This window comes from Saccopteryx leptura, chromosome 3, assembly GCF_036850995.1.
Source record: "Saccopteryx leptura isolate mSacLep1 chromosome 3, mSacLep1_pri_phased_curated, whole genome shotgun sequence".
Taxonomy (NCBI): domain Eukaryota; kingdom Metazoa; phylum Chordata; class Mammalia; order Chiroptera; family Emballonuridae; genus Saccopteryx; species Saccopteryx leptura.
This window is the reverse complement of record NC_089505.1, coordinates 190,784,958-190,801,489: the sequence shown is the minus strand read 5'-3', so window position 1 is coordinate 190,801,489 and position 16,532 is coordinate 190,784,958.

The window sequence follows — 16,532 nt, the reverse complement described above, 5'->3', positions numbered from 1 at the left end:
CCCCATGTAGTCCACAAGCTGGTGTGAGCAGTTTGCCGACCAGAGTTCTAGGGAAGGGGGAAGAGGCAGAGGCATCCGGAGGGCCTGTCTCTTCTTGCACACCCCGAGATTTCCAAGAACTAAGCCGACTTTCACCCCCCCCCCCTCCCTGGCAGCTGTCTAGCTTTATTTCTTACAACAAAAGCAGCAAATTAAAATACAAATTATACAAATTTACCTTACTAACAGTGGGCTGCTTTACCCCACATGAGGTTTTTAATTTCCCCACAATTCCCTGAAAATTCTTTTTACAATTTTCTACTATTCTGGCTAAAGCAGTAGGTCTCCTCCATGAATCCCATGCCTCCCACATCAGAAAACAACCATGCCACACAAAGGAATTGGGGAAGGGTAGAGAAATCTTGGAGGGGACCCAACACCTGCCTCGGCCTCACGGGAGAGAGTTGGAATCTTTTTCCCAGGGCTAGTCTTGTTCACTTTACACTTATTTTCCCTTCTATATATTTTTTTTCTACACCAGTGGAGGGCACCAAACCATCCCTCCCACCCATGATGGGCTCACGCGACCCCTATGTCTGAAGGAGGGGAAGGGGAAAAGCAGCTGGAGGGCCTGCTTCTGATAATCCCATCCCCTATAATCCTGTTATTCATGATCCCATTACTCAATCTGGAGTTGCAATTTATTTCAAGGAACTGATAACTAGCAAGGTCCACACCCATGGTTTGTTAATTTCTAAATGTTTTTACCTGGCCCTGTTTCCTTTTCTTTTTCTAATATTTTTTAAAGCAAAATTCTAATTTTTAATAACATTCCTACCCTGTATTTTTCCAAATGGGCAAAACCTTTTCTGGTCAGTAGGTGGATATCTGAATATCTGAAACTAGTTTCTATTTTATATTTCCTCCAGTCACCTCACTCTTACTTCAGTGCCCTTCCCCCCAGAGGCTTAGTTAAAACCAAATGTGTTGCTCCAGTATCTATTAGAAGGTCCACAGTTTTTCTTCCTATTTCTGCTGTTACCATAGGTTCCTAGGGGTTCAATGTGTAAAGCCAGTAGCTGCGGCCACCATCACAGCTGCCTGGCTCATGCAGATTCGCATTAGATTCAGACAGACGGTAATGAAACAATGGAGCCAAAAACTGGTGGGCCATTAGCTTTAATCCTTTCACCCAGCGGGCAAGTAAAAATACACACTGGGCTCCAAAACCCACTCATTCAGTACTCACAAAGCCACTGACTTATCCAACTTTCCTAGAATCAAAGGTTTATAGCTCACCAGCCTTATTCACCTCTGTTCACATCTCATTCTCTCTACACAAACTCTGCACAAACTGGCTTCTCCTTCAGCACTTTGCCATCTTGGCTGCTTCTCCTGGCTTCCTCCACATGGCCTTTCTCTGCCGTCCTACAGGATGGGCTCCTCCTAGAACGTAATCACTCTTCTCCTCTCTAATGCTAATCAGAGAGAGCAAGCTCCTGGTCTGCCCTCACTTTATAGCGTAGAAATCAAAACCTTTAATCCAATATACAAAGAAGTCTCTGATACAAAGTCACTTATCTGAGGCATAATTGGATTCCTCATGAGAGTGCACCACCCCACATCATGCAATCAGTCAAGGGTGTGAGGAAAAGCTTAGTCTTAAAACTAAGCCTTACACTATAACCACCCTGCCTGCTTACAGCCTGTCCCCCACACCCAATGCAAACTATAAGCGAGCAAACATATATATCATATTTACAAATTTATTTGACCAATAAATGAAAAAGAGCCTTGGCCCTGTCAGTCCTTGAGGTTCAGAACTTTAGAACTTTCCTTGGCCACTTGTAATGTGGGACATTTATTTTTCCAATGCCCTTCTTCCTTACAATATGCACATTCTTTCCCAGCAGAGTCCTATTTCTCCTCAAATCTTTTCCTTCCCCTCTTTCTATATTTTGCTCTCTTGGGGGCCCCTTGCCCTAACAAAGAGTTCGTCTCTTGGAGCGCTGCTACTACTACTTTAGCTATTCTTTTATCCTGTTTTACCTCTATTGTCTCTCTATTATGAAAAACTTTCTGAGCAATTGAAATTAACTGGGACTCACTCATGCCTTCAAACCCTTCTAGCTTTTGAAGTTTCATTTTAATATCTGAGGCTGACTGAGTCACAAAAGCCAAATTAATTGCCACACTGTTTTCAGTAGCATCTGGGTCTATAGGGGTACATACCTGGTATGCTTCACAAAGGCGTTCAAAAAATGCGGCAGGAGATTTCTGCAAATTCTGGATAATTTCAGCAACCTTTGAGAGGTTGTTGGGCTTTTGGGCCTCAGCCTTTAGTCCTGATAAGACACACCGGTGAAAAACGTCCAGCGAGGCTTTTCCCTCCGGGGAATTGTGACCTCATTGAGGTCTAGTGGAGGGGAAAGCTGCCTCGATGTGGTCCCTATTTTCTTCCATTGATCCCCCTCCTGGCCCTAGGACTGCCTTTTTACCTTCCTGTCTAATTCTATCCCTCTCTTCTGAAGTAAAGAGCGTATTTAAAAGTTGCTTGCAGCCTTCCAAGGTAGGTCTGTGAGTTTGTAGGACAGATTCTATAAGCCCTATTAGCACTTGAGGCTTCTCTGAGAATGGCGGATTTGGGCTTTTCAAATTATATAGATCACTGGTGGAGAATGGGACATACACAAGGAAGGGCCATTCCTCAGGGTTGGGGTCAGTTCCCAATGGGGGAGCTTCCAAGTGGCAAGATAGGATCCCTTCTCTGCCATACTCAGATCCACTTCGAGTGTGGGGAGGGGTTGTAACAGTGGAAGTTATAGCCTCCTCCTGTAGCTTCTGTGTAGGCTCAGGGGCTCTAGCTTTTGGCCTATAGGAGGATGGCAGCTCAGTCTCCTCAGGGGGCTCTGTAAGGATAGGAAGTCTTGGGGCAATCCTTATTGTAAGGTATTTTTCCCCGCCGAGAAGGAAGGAAGAGACCAGAGCCACAAAGTGTGGAATAGAAAACGGCTTTATTGAGCACAGAGCACGCATCCCACCCGGCAAGGTTCCCTGGCCCCGAGAAAAGAAAGATGGAGGCCAGAGAAGTTGCACGGATTAAACCGCATGGGAGATATTTAAAGGGTCCCTCTAGGGAAGTGGAGCTAACATGACGTGGTGAAATCCCACTGGCTGGCAGATGATCGCTTTTTTCCAAACGGTTCCTGTGAAGCCTCCCTTTGGCGCACTTGGTTGTGGGCAGTCCCAGCCAAAGTTTACGGGTCTGAGTTCTCCACGTGACCATCCCCCATTATCCACCAACCTTACATTCTGACCTTTTCTGTTAAATAGAAAAGGGGCACCGTTTATTTGTCTGGCTACTTCCTGCTGAATAGGGGCGTCGTGGGAGGGGGCGATCGGAAGGTGGTGGCTTTGAGGGGCGTCAGGAGAAACATCTGTGTGGCTGTGACTGGAGAAACTTTGCGAATGCGGTCCTGTAAGAATTTTTAAAAAAGAGGAATAATAGGGGGATTTGCAGGGTCCAGCCTTTTGGTGAGCTGGAGATGGATGGAGTCCAGTGGTTCCGACTGCCAGTGGTCCTGTAAGGAGGCAAACTTGAGGCAAAACTGCATGTTAGGAGTGGCGTAAAAAGGGGAAAGGAAGGGGGTCCCATCCATTCCCATAACTGAGACCTGTGAGGAAACTAGAGGTCCAGAGTGTGATGGCAAAACAGAGAAGGCAGCCCCCATGTCCACAAGAAATGAGATGGACTTACCCACTTGTTGCAGCATACCCTGGGTTCTCTGAGTCCAGGCCGTGTCCTAGAAGTTCGAGCGATGTGCCCACCTGGCTGGATTGGCCTTCCCATTCGGGCAGCTTGTCCTCCACATAGAGGCGCTGAGGAAAAACCTGTTGCCCAAAGGGGCAATCGCTCCGCCAGTGACTGGGCTGCTTTCAGTCAGGGCAGGGTTCAGTGGGCAGCCGCCAGCAGGGGCCCTGTCGGGACCAGTGGTCCTGCTTGCCACACTTAAAGCAAGCTGCTGGTGGCTCTACTGGTCTCAGGATTGCCACAAAACCTGGGGTTTGTAGCATTACCTTCTGCTGCATGTGGGCCTGGCAAACAGCCTTGGCCTGTATTAGTTGGGAACTTTAAATGCTGTGTTCACAGGTTCCAGATAGGGGTTTGGGGGTTTGGGAATAAGAGGAGGAGGGCTCATGGGGAGCCTGGCACCCAGATCCCACAGGAAACACTGGAGCCAAAGGCAGGACAGGGCAGGAACTTCCTGAAAGAAAATTGGGGTTGGACGTCCTGAAAACTGGTGTTAAGAGCCAATGCCAGGCTGAGAATGGCCTGACGGAGGAGGGGTTAAAGAACACAGTGAAGGGAGGGGCCCCTGGCCAGCAGGGGAGGAGAAAGAGATGGTAGTGGTGAATAAGAAACAGGTTTTTTTGTTTGTTTGTTTGTTTGTTTGTTTTCATTTTTCTGAAGCTGGAAACAGGGAGAGACAGTCAGACAGACTCCCGCATGTGCCGGACCGGGATCCACCCGGCACGCCCACCAGGGGCGACACTCTGCCCACCAGGGGCCGATGCTCTGCCCATCCTGGGCGTCGCCATGTTGCGACCAGAGCCACTCTAGCGCCTGAGGCAGAGGCCACAGAGCCATCCCCAGCACCCAGGCCATCTTTGCTCCAATGGAGCCTTGGCTGTGGGAGGGGAAGAGAGAGACAGAGAGGAAAGCGTGGCGGAGGGGTGGAGAAGCAAATGGGTGCTTCTCCTGTGTGCCCTGGCCGGGAATCGAACCCGGATCCTCCGCACGCTAGGCCGACGCTCTACCGCTGAGCCAACCGGCCAGGACAAGAAACAGGTTTTTGAGAAGGGAGGGGAGGGGGCTTTCAAAGGGAAGAGAGCTGAACACAGAAGAGGTCCACAGAGGGACCAGAGAAAAGTCCCGAGAGAGGGGCGCCCCCAGGGGTCAGAAAGGAGGGAGAGAGGGTTGGGAGTCCATGGAGAAGGAAATATTAGGAGTGGAGATTTTAGGTGAGGTTTCTCTGGCCAAAAAAAGGCCTGTGCAGTGGAACAGGCAGCACAGAGATTAAGGACGGGTGTGTGAATAATTAGAAGCCATGAATGTAAGAGAGCTCCAATCAGTTCCCAGCTTTTTTGGTGATAGATAAATTGGTGAGGGTGTTAACACCGAAAGTCCCTTCAGGAGGCTAATTCAGTGGGTTCTGTGACCTGGCCACAGCGGAGAAGAACAGTTTCTTCTTCTTTAGGGAGGGAGATTCCTGTGCCCCCACGGCCGCCCTCAGTCCTTGGAGTGGTCAGATTTGAGTATTAGCATCCTAAATCTCAAGGTCTGGCCACGGACAGAAAAGGTAAAGTGGATGTGCTCTGGACGTCTCTGAAGCACACACACTCGGACAGACGGAAAAGACTTCGCTGACGTAGCTACGGTTTCGGACAGGGAGTCTCGGAGGAAAGAACTGAGAGGAAGGCAGAGGCAAGGGACTTACCGCACTGTGCGCGGAAGTGGGTGGAAGGTCAGAGATCCTGGTTCTTTCTCCTGGTTCTTTCTCAGAGGGGATGAGGAAGAAGAGCAGTCCTTGCGGACTTCTAACTCCTTCCCGGGTTTTGGCACCAAAATGTAAGGTATTTTTCCCCGCCGAGAAGGAAGGAAGAGGCCAGAGCCACAAAGTGTGGAATAGCAAACAGCTTTATTGAGTACAGAGCACGCATCCCACCCGGCAAGGTTCCCTGGCCCCGAGGAAAAAAAGATGGAGGCCAGAGAAGTTGCATGGATTAAACTGCATGGGAGATATTTAAAGGGTCCCTCTAGGGAAGTGGAGCTAACATGACGTGGTGAAATCCCACTGGCTGGCAGATGATCGCTTTTTTCCAAACGGTTCCTGTGAAGCCTCCTTTTGGCGCACTTGGTTGTGGGCAGTCCCAGCCAAAGTTCACGGGTCTGAGTTCCCCATGTGACCATCCCCCATTATCCACCAACCTTACACTTATATTCCCTTTCTGCTTTAGATTCAAATCTGGCCTGACTAAGAAGACGTGGCACCCTCTTAGTATGGCGCAAGCTTTTAGCCATTGTGGCAAACTCATTGTTAAATTTAGCCATTGATCAATGTATGGAAACTGATCAGGGTGGCCTGGATTCTCAGTTACGAAGTTCCAAACTGCCCTTACTAGCCAGAGATTAAAAGTCCCAGCCAGTGGCCATCCGACACTGAAGGTGGGCCATTCTGATTCACAGAGAGTGAGAAGCCTTCTCTTGGACCATTTAACTCTCTACCCATGGTTGTCTCCATAAGCTTCTTGAAGGTGCTTTAGAAGACAACCTAAGGGGGCCTGACCAGGTGGTGGCACAGTGAATAGAGCATTGGACTGGGATGCAGAGGACCCAGGTTCGAGACCCCGAGGTTGCCAGATTGAGCGCAGGCTCATCTGGTTTGAGCAAAAAGCTCACCAGCTTGAACCCAAGGTCGCTGGCTCCAGCAAGGGGTTACTCAGTCTGCTGAAGGCCCATGGTCAAGGCACTTATGAGAAAGCAATCAATGAACAACGAAGGTGTTGCAATGCACAATGAAAAACTAATGATTGATGCTTTTCATCTCTCTCCATTCCTGTCTGTCTGTCCCTGTCTATCTCTCTCTCTCTCCCTGAAAAAAAAAAAAAGAAAGAAAGAAAGAAGACAACCTAAGGGGGTCTTTTGTGTACTAGGTCCTCCTCCCATATTTAATAGCTAGGGCCACCGATTTACAAAATTGAAACTTGTCCTAGAAAATGAAGGAATCAACACACCAATAAAAGCAAAAAGATAACTAGCACCTAGAATAAAGGATGTTTGCAAAAGACAAAGGAAAGGAGCCAACTGAAGAGAATAATTTCTTCAGGGGAGAAATCAAAATGCACTGAAGCCAAAGATCTTGGATCCAAGAACATAGAGAATCTACAGTACAGAAAATTTATCATTTAAGATTGCCTTCTAGTTTTAAGCTAGAAATTTTCAATTTTTGACACAAGAACTTAAACCAGGCCTTAAAATTAGACACATTTAGGCCCTGGCCGGTTGGCTCAGCGGTAGAGCGTCAGCCTGGCATGCGGGGGACCCGGGTTTGATTCCCGGCCAGGGCACATAGGAGAGGCGCTCATTTGCTTCTCCACCCCCCCCCCTTCCTCTCTGTCTCTCTCTTCCCCTCCCGCAGCCAAGGCTCCATTGGAGCAGAGATGGCCCGGGTGCTGGGGATGGCTCCTTAGCCTCTGCCCCAGGCGTTAGAGTGGCTCTGGTCGCAGCAGAGCGACGCCCCGGAGGGGCAGAGCATCACCACCTGGTGGCAGAGCATCGCCCCTGGTGGGCGTGCCGGGTGGATCCCAGTCGAGCGCATGCAGGAGTCTGTCTGACTGTCTCTCCCCGTTTCCAGCTTCAGAAAAGTACAAAAAAAAAATTAGACACATTTAAACATTAATCAAAGACTTCACATACACAGATTACAAATCAAGAAATTTAAATGAGCACACTTTACTTATTCTAATTAAAATTATACTAGAGTTTTTCTGACAAAGACAAAACAGAATACTTAAGCACACAGCTCAATGGACAAGGGAAGGGTTCTCCCTAGTGGCCTCTCAGGTGCTTACAGACCACAGCACCAGAGATTTCTACTCAAACCACACCAATTACCCAGGAGTTTCTAGACAGAAACATTAAAAACAAAGACTGAGAACTCCACAAACACAAAGGTGTCCCTGGAAGTCTTGAGACGAGACTGATCAGCTCAGTATTAACTCAGTCCCTACCCAGGTCTCTTCCTGAGAGCACCCCCAAATGTCCCCACTAATGTCTCTCTCTGAGAGCACTACTAGATGTCTCTGGAAGGTCTATGCAGGATGAAATTTCCACTAATTGTCTCCCTAGAGCATGAACAAATGTGCAAACAAAAATAGATAACTCTGGAAGCCCAAGGCAGAACTACTCAACCTGGTTGACTCAGTTTCCACTAATTGTCTTCCTAGAGTATGAATAAATGTGCAAACACAAATGGACATCTCTGGAAGCCCAATGCAGAACCTAATCCCCACTAATCGTCCTTCCAGAGTACAACCAGACACCTCCCAGGGGAGCCCGAAGCAGAACCAAAAACTCTCCACCGATGTCTTGGTCTTGGAAAGCCCACTGCGAGAATGTGACCACGTTCAGTCCTCTATGCAGTAGTCCAAATAGACTAGTCCCAAACAGAAAAGCAAAGCAAAAGATTTGCCTTACCTACATGCCTCCTCGACCTTTCTGCCAAATTGTCCAAATCATTGAATATGGGAACCGGGGGTATCTGCTGAAGAACTGTTTGAACCCACAGGAAAACAGGGAGCCCTGAAAACGTCTCAGGTGGCACCTCTCCTCAAGATTCCAGTGGGATCAGGCAGCCCCCTGGAGAGACCAGCCGATTCAGGCTATCTCTACCTGGTGATGCGGAACACTGGATCCCGGACGAGCCCCCAGATGTTGTAAAGTCCCATACCCCCAAATGTTGTAAAGTACCATACCTCACTTCCATGGGTTTATGTAGAGACACCAAGTCCAGATGAGTTTTGAAGGAGTTTTATTAAAGGAGGAGATTTATTAAATATGCCGGCAGCATATGACAAACATGGGGCATTGCACACCCAAATCATGCAGCCCCAAATATATCTCAGAGGATGGTTATATACCCTTTGACAACATACACGTTGCAGGGAGCATGACAGCATGACACAACCATTAACAAGATTATAACATTGTCTAGGGGATTTAAAAAATGTTTAAACTGGCCTGACCTGTGGTGGCGCAGTGGGATAAAGCATTGACCTGGAACACTGAGGTTGCCAGTTCAAAACCTTGGGCTTGCCTGGTCAAGGCATATATGGGAGTTGATGCTTCCTGCTTCTCCCCCTTCTCTCTCTCTCTCTAAAAAAAAAAAAGTTCAAACTTTCTTTTTTTTTTTTTTTTTACAGAGACAGAGAGAGAGAGTCAGAGAGAGGGATAGATAGGGAAAGACAGACAGGAGTGTTGAGAGAGATGAGAAGCATCAATCATCAGTTTTTTGTTGCAACACCTTAGTTGTTCATTGATTGCTTTCTCATATGTGCCTTGACGGCGGGCCTTCAGCAGACCGAGTAATACCTTGCTCAAGCCAGCGACCTTGTGTCCAAGCTGGTGAGCTTTTGCTCAATCCAGATAAGCCCATGCTCAAGTTGGCGACCTCAGGGTCTCGAACCTGGGTCCTCCACATCCCAATCCAACGCTCTATCCACTGCGCCATCACCCGGTCAGGCAAAACATTTAAACTTTCAAGGTAACACAATGGTGATGTCATTTTACATATTAAAATACATTCATAAACCTTTTAGTGCAGGGGTCGGGAACCTTTTTGGCTGAGAGAGCTATGAACGCCACATATTTTATTATTATTATTTTTTGGCATCTCTGAGTGGGCTTGAACTGAACGCCACATATTTTAAGGTGTGTCTCTTGTAGACAGCATATGTATGGGTCCTGTTTTCTTATCCATGCAGCTACCCTATGTCTTTTAATTGGATCATTTAATCCATTTACATTTAGGGTTATTATTCACATGTGGTTGTTTATTGCCATTTTATTCTTTAAAGCTGTTTTCCTCTTTTACTATATTCTTTTCCCATTTTGATCTGTTTACACCATGCCCCTTAACATTTCCTGCAGCATTGGTTTGGTTGTAATGAATTCCTTGAGGTTTTTTTTTTTGTCTGGGAAACTTTTTATTTCTCCTTCAATTTTAAATGATAGCTTTGCTGGATAAAGTAGTCTTGGTTGTAGGTTCTTGTTCTGCATTACTTTGAATATTTCTTACCATTCCTTTCTGGCTTCAAGTGTTTCTGTTGAGAAGTCTGATGTCATCCTTATGGGGGCTTCTTTGTAGGTGATAGCTTTTTTTTCTCTCACAGCTTTTAATATTTTCTCTTTATCACTTAGCTTTGGTATTTTAATTATGATGAGTCTTGGTGTAGGTTTCTTTGGGTTTCTTTTTAGTGGAGTTCTCTGTGCTTCTTGAATTTGTGAGAGTTTCTTCTGCATTAATTTAGGGAAGTTTTTAGCTATGATATGATTGAACAAAGCCTCTATTTCTTGTTCTTTCTCTTCTTCTTCAGGAACCCCTATGATGCGGATGTTATTTCTCTTCATGTTGTCACAGAGGTCTCTGTTTCCTCTGACTTTTTGAGTCTCTTTTCTTTTTTCTTCTCTGCTTTCATGCCTTCATTCCAGTTGTCCTCCAACTTGCTGATTCGATCCTCAGTTGTATCCACCCTGTTTTTAATTCCTTTCATTGTGGTCTTCATTTCTGATATTGTATTTGTCATCTCTGACTGATTCTTTTTTAATATTTCAATATCCTTTTTTATACTTGCTATTTCTTTATTTAGGTGTTCATGATGACCATCCATTGTTGTTCTAAGATCCCTAAGCATCCTTACAATCATTATTTTAAACTCCGCATCCGGAAGTTTGATTATTTCCATATCACTCAGTTCATCTCCTAAAGGTCTCTCTTGTGGTTTCATTTGGATTGCACTTCTTTGTCTTCTCATTGTGCCTACCCAGGGGGTTTTCTTTGTAGAGCTGGTTGAGTCTAGGTTTGCTGTTGTCTGCTTCTAGTTTTTACTTGTGTTGTTTCTAAGTCTTCTTGGGTTGGCATCAGCTATTATTTGTCAAGATTTGTGCATTTTAATGCATGTAAATTATACCTGCCTCTCTCCTGAAGCACTGAAAGAAACAGGTTCAAGTGGCCACTCAACTTCACTGTCAAGGCAAGCCAGGCAGTCATCCCAGTGGTCAGTGGCAAGTGGAGTCTCCTTTTGTGACAGCATGGATGGACCTGGAGATTGTGCCTCTCTAAAAATCAATAAATCTGAATGCCACATATTTTAAAATATAATTTCGTGAGAGCCATACAATGACCCGAGTACATTATGCATTATCCAATAAAAATTTGTTGTTGTCCCGGAGGACAGCTGTGATTGGCTTCAGCCACCCGAAACCATGAACATGAGCAGTAGGAAATGAATGGATTGTAATACATGAGAATTTTATATATATATATATTATTTTTTTTTTGTATTTTTTCTGAAGTTGGAAACGGGGAGGCAGTCAGACTCCTGCATGCGCCTGACCAGGATCCACTGGCATGCCCACCAGGGGGCGATGCTCTGTTGCAACCAGGGCCATTCTAGCGCCTGAGGCAGAGGCCATGGAGCCATCCACAGCGCCCAGGCCAACCCTGCTCCAATGGAGCCTTGGCTGTGGGAGGGGAAGAGAGAGACAGAGAGGAAGGAGAGAGGGAAGGGTGGAGAAGGAGATGGGCGCTTCTGTGTACCCTGGCCGGGAATCAAACCTGGGACTCCTGCATGCCAGGCCGACGCTCTACCACTGACCCAACCGGCCAGGGCCTGTTTTATATTTTTAACATTATTTTTTTTTATTAAAAATTTGTCCGTAAGCCAGATGCAGCCATAAAAAGAGCCACATCTGGCCCATGAGCCATAGGTTCCTGACCCCTGTTTTAGTGTCTATCTTTTCTCCTTTGCCTAGAGGTACACATTAATCTCAGGATTCCAGGAAGGGAAGGAGAGCTAAAATCAGTGTAGGGTGGTATGTAAATTTTGTCTCTTATTGAAAGGGAAAGGAAGTTCTTCAGATAACCTTAATTCTTTCAGAGAACTTAAAACTAAATGACCCAGTTGTCCTTGTAAATCAGGAGATTTCTATATCCTTTTCCCTCCATTTTTCAAAGAAAGGACAGATAGAAAGCATGACTTTTCCTCTTTAAAATGGCATTGCCTACTTTGTTTAATATATAGTGTTTCCTTTATTCCTCCTACCTCAATGCCCCACTCATATTTCAGGCTGGTACCTACTCCTAATTTAGAGCTCTCTTTCTCCCTTTTGCCAACTTCTACTATGAATCTACCTTTGCTACCCAGCTTAGTGTATCCCACGGTTCCCTTTACCAAGCCACAGTTGCCGAGCTCCAGGGAAAAGCAACCTGGTCTCATCTCTCCAGGAGAGGAGAACAGAAGCTCTGTTGGGCAGATAAAATGTATTATGCTCACTTTGTTAAAGATGGTGCTGACCACGTGAGGCTGTCGCCCAGGTGATATTAATGTGTGTTGGGGATCGTTGTAACCTGGGGCTTGGTTTTGGGATTAAGCCTTTCCCACCCTGTTTGATGTGGGGTGGTACAATCCAATCATGCCTCAGAGAAGTGACTTTGTATTAGAGACTTCTTCTATTTTGTATATTGGATTAGAGATTGTGAAGCTACAATATAAAATGGGGGTGGAACGAGAGTTTGCCCTCTTGGTTCCTGGGATGATTAGCGTGAGAGAGCAGAGGGAGCAGAGCAGAGAGCAGCAGAAAGAGGCCATGTGGCCAGGAGAAGCAGCCAATATGGCGGAGTGCTGAGTGAGATGCCAGTTTGTGCAGTTTGACGCTGGAGAAGGAAGGAGATGGGGAACTGAGGAGAATAAGGCTGGTGAGCTAGAAACCTTTGATTCTAGGAAATTCAGATAAATCAGTAGCTTTGTGAGCACTGAATGTGAGTGGGTTTTGGAGCCCACTGTGTGTTTTTACTTGCCCACCAGGTGCAAGCTAGGATTAAAGACTATGGCCCACCAGTTTTTGGCTCCGTTGTTTCTTTACCGACTGTCCGAATCCAATGCGAACCTGCATGGGCCCGGCTGCTGTGATGGTGGCCCTGGCCCTGCCTACTTGCTTTACAAGCTCCATCTCCACACATGCTGCAGATGGCTTTTCCAGTGTACCTGAATCATTACCAGCCAGAAGCAGCAGTCATTGGGACTTGGATGTGAGCTGCAAAGTATAGAATTGTGACAACAATTCCAGTGCCATGCAGACTTTTCCTGGATGTGGACTTTTCCTGGACTCCTGCTCCTTGTGACAGCTCCTAACAGACTGAACTGGGGTTGGGTTACATTTTTCAGGGATTATGCATGGTGTTGGGGCCAATTTGGACTTGGTGAACATGTTAAGGACACTACTCTTTTATGGATTTTTGCTGTATTGGCCAAGAGTTTACTTAAAGGCTTTAATCACTGTAAAAAAAAAAATAAAAGGCTGGATAAAGAAGATGTGGCACATATACACCATGGTATACCATTCAGCCATAAGAAATGATGACATCAGATCACTTACAACAAAATAATGGGATCTTGATAACATTATACAGAGTGAAATAAGTAAATCAGAAAAAAAACAAGAACTGAAGGATTCCATACATTGGTGGGACATAAAAACCGAGACTAAGAGACATAGACAAGAGTGTGGTGGTTATGGGGGGAGGGAGGAGGGAAGGAGGGAGAGGAGAAGAGGGAGGGGGAGGGGGAGGGGCACAAAGAAAACTAGATAGAAGGTGACGGAGGACAATCTGACTTTGGGTGATGGGTATGCAACATAATTGAATGACAAGATAACCTGGACATATTTTCTTTGAATATATGTACCCTGATTTATATATATATATAAAGAATATGGACCTATGAGAATAAAAAAAAAAGTGCAAAAAAAAATGGCATTGCCAATAATAAGTTTTACAGTTCTCTGGCACCTTACCACAAAGAAAATGACAGCACATACCACCTAGTCCAGAATCTCAATTTCTTTAGCAATAAGGCAGTAAGCCAGTACCAGAAGTATCTAATTACTTTTGACATTATTTAAAACACACACATTTTTTAATCTATGATTTCAATCTTGAGATTTGCCTCAAATTCCATTCCAAGCAAATGAGATACTATATGAAAGAAATTTAATTCTGAACAAACTGGTGATCCCTTTATATAATATATAGTATATAAATATTTATGTATAAATATGTGTATGTCATATATATACACTTTTATATATATACTTATAAACTGTATATTTTATAATATAAAACTAAGTTTTTCACACTGTGGACAAAGTGAGTTTCCACACACAGTGAAAAATCTTCTTTGATTTAATAAGGTAGACCCTGGCTGGTTGGCTCAGCAGTAGAGTGTCGGACTAATGTGTGGCAGTCCAGGGTTCAATTCCAGTCAGGGCACACAGGAGAAGCACTCATCTGCTTCTCCACCCCTTCCCTTCTCTCTCTCTCACCTCTTTCTCTTCTGTTCTCTCTTCCCCTCCCACAGCCATGGCTCAAACAAGTTGAGCAAGTTGGCCCAGGGCCAACTGAGGATGGCTCCATGGCCTTGCTTCAGATGCTAAAATGGCTGTTTCTGAGCAATGGAGCAGCAGCCCCAGATGGATAGGAAATCGCTGGGTATGGGGCTTGAAAGTGGATCCCGGTCAGGCACATGTAGGAGTCTGTCTCTGCCTCCCTGCCTCTCACTTAATAAAATTTTTTTAAAAGAATTAATGAGGTAATGAAAGTTCTTGGGTTGACTGGATTAGCAGTGATACTCAAAATTTTTATTTTTTTATTATTCACAATACTGAAAGGCAGAAACCACAAGCCAACCCAAAAACTCGAGGCCAGTGTTTTCCAAAAGGAAAATCTATTTTAAAAATGCCTGGGTGCAGACAGGCTGAGACCAGCAAAGGGTATCAGCCCTGAGGGAGGGATGGGGCAGGGGTTATATGGAGTCATCAAAGGGCCTTTGACAAAGGCAGCTGCAAGATAGCTTCTTCTGTCTGTGGTTGGGAGTGGTGCCACAGTTCCTCATAATTGTCTGCACCCTAATCCAATTGTCCCTTATCAGCATCCAGCTATTAGAGAGGTCTGAGCTGGATTACTGAGTAGGTAAGTCCTTCTTCCTCCTTCAGGCTTACATTTTTCTTAGGAAAGATGGTGGCTGAGTAGCCAATTTTATCTATAATACTAAAGTACAGGAATACATAACTGTTGGTCAAATAAGTTTTTAAATATGATACATGTTTGCTCGCTTATAGTTTGTATTGTGCATGGGGAACAGGCTGTAAGCCAGCTGGGTCATTATAACCTGAAGCTTAGTTTTAAGACTAAGCTTTTCCCCACACCCTTGACTGATTGCATGATGTGGGGTGGTGCACTCTGATGAGGAATCCCATTATGCCTCAGATAAGTGACTTCATATCAGAGACTCCCTTGTTTGTACATTGGATTAAAGGTTTTGATTTCTGCCTGACCAGATGGTGGTGCAGTGAATGTAGCATCTGACTGGGATGCGGAGGACCCAGGTTCAAGACCCCGAGGTTGCCAGCTTGAGCGTAGGCTCATCTGGTTTGAGCAAGACTCACCAGCTTGGACCCAAGGTCGCTGGCTCAAGCAAGGGGTTACTCGGTCTGCTGAAGGCCCATGGTCAAAGCACGTATGAGAAAGCAATCAATGAACAACTAAGGTGTCGCAATGCACAACAAAAAACTAATGATTGGTGCTTCTCACCTCTTCGTTCCTGTCTGTCTGTCCCTATATATCCCTCTCTCTGTCTCTGAAAACAAAATAATATAAAGGTTTTGATTTCTACACTATAAAATGGGGGCAGACCAGGAGCTTGCTCTCTCAGTTCCTAAGATTAGTATTAGAGGAGAGAGCAGAGAGGAGAGCAGAGAAAGGCCACATGGAGGAGGCCAGGAGAAGCAGCCAAGATGGCGGAGTGCTGAAGGAGAAGCCAGTTTGTGCAGAGTTTGTGCAGGGAGAAGGAAGGAGATGGGGAACAGAGGTGAATAAGTCTGGTGAGCTAGAAACCTTTGATTCTAGGAAACTCGGATAAGTCAGTAGCTTTGTGAGCAATGAATGTGAGCGGGTTCTGGAGCCCAGTGTGTGTTTTTACTTGCCTGCCGGGTGCAAGGTAGGATTAAAGATGATGGCCCACCAGTTCTTGGCTTCATTGTTTCTTTACCAACTGTCCGAATCTAATGCGAACCTGCATGGGCCGGGCGGCTGTGATGGTGGCCACAGATACTGGCTTCATAATAACATATGTCCATACCAAGACTTATACAGTGTTGGTCAAATAAGTTTGTAAATATGATATATAGGTTTGCTCACTTATAGTTTGCATTGGTTGTGGGGGACAGGCTGTAAGCAGGCAGGGTTGTTATACTCTAAAGCTTAGTTTTAAGACTAAGCCTTTCCCACCCTAAGTGACTTTGTATCAGAGACTTCCTTGTTTGTGTATTAGATTAAAGGTTTTGGTTTCTACACTATAAAAATGGGGCAGACCAGGAGCTTGCTCTGTCTCAGTTCCTGAGACTAGCTTTAGAAAGGAGAGCAGAGAAAGGCCACATGGAGGAGAGGAGAAGCAGCCAAGATGGCAGAGTGCTGAAGGAGAAGCCAGTTTGTGTGGAGTTTATGAGAGAGAAGGAGATGGAGAACAGAGGTGAATAAGGCTGGTGAGGTTAGAAACCTTTGATTCTAGGAAACTCGAATAAATCAGTGGCTTTGGGAGCCCTGAATGGAAAGGGAAGTGTTTTCCCACTGTGTGTATTTTTTGCCCACCGGATGCAAACTAGGATTAATGCTAATGGCCTATCAGTTCTTGGCTTCATTGTTTCATTACCATCTGTT